The sequence below is a fragment of the Geospiza fortis genome, unplaced genomic scaffold (assembly GCF_000277835.1).
Source record: "Geospiza fortis unplaced genomic scaffold, GeoFor_1.0 scaffold432, whole genome shotgun sequence".
Classification (NCBI taxonomy): domain Eukaryota; kingdom Metazoa; phylum Chordata; class Aves; order Passeriformes; family Thraupidae; genus Geospiza; species Geospiza fortis.
The window spans coordinates 1,272,462-1,273,302 of record NW_005054436.1 but is presented as its reverse complement, the minus strand read 5'-3'; positions in this window follow the sequence as shown (position 1 = coordinate 1,273,302).

Genomic DNA, 841 nt, shown 5'->3' with positions numbered 1-841 from the left:
AAAAAAAAAAAAAAATAGAAATAAAGAAATCCATTTTCCCAGGAATGAAGCTGGGCTGCAGTGCCCCCTCACCCCACCACGAGGAACACACAAACCTTTGGCTTTTTGCTCTCCTGTGGCTGCAAAAACCCAAAGGCTGCTGTCTGAGGGACGCAGAGACGTTTTAGACAAAACAGGGCTGAAAAACGAACCAAATATTCCCAGGGTGCTTGGAGAAAAGGGGGATGAGCACCAGGCACGGCGCAGGGACGGAGCAGGTCACTGACACACAGCACTCCTCCATGCCCCAGCCGTTCCAGGAACCTTTTTATTCCTTATACAACTTTTTATTCCTCCAGGAACCGCAGAGGATGACCTGGGCAGGGCAGCCCCACTCTCCCCTTCCCCATTCTCGGGTTGTTTTTTGTTCCTCTCCCCGTCCTCTGGGATTTCTCCCTCCTCTCCCCAGGGATGCTGCCCACCCGGATTCCCCCTGCACCTGGCTGCTTCTTCCCCACAGCGACTTTTAGGATGCTGAAAAACACAAGTTATTTTCTTATTGTTTCTTATTTTCTATTTTACATCACGTCTGATGGTGATGGAGACGGGGCAGGGGGCACAGCGGGTGTGGGAGAACGAGCCGAGAAAACCAGAAAGCAAAGGGGGCACCTGAGAGTGCCTGCAGGGACAATTCCAGAGGTGACAGCTGAGTCTGTTTACCCTGCAGGGGAAAAGTGGGAGTGTGAAGAGTCTCTGCTTGCAGAAGGTGAGGAATAAACCCCCTCCTTATCTGCAGGGAAGGGGCAAAAAGCCTGGGGTTTATCTGGCAGCAGGGTTTGTGAAACACCCCAGGGGTGAGGAT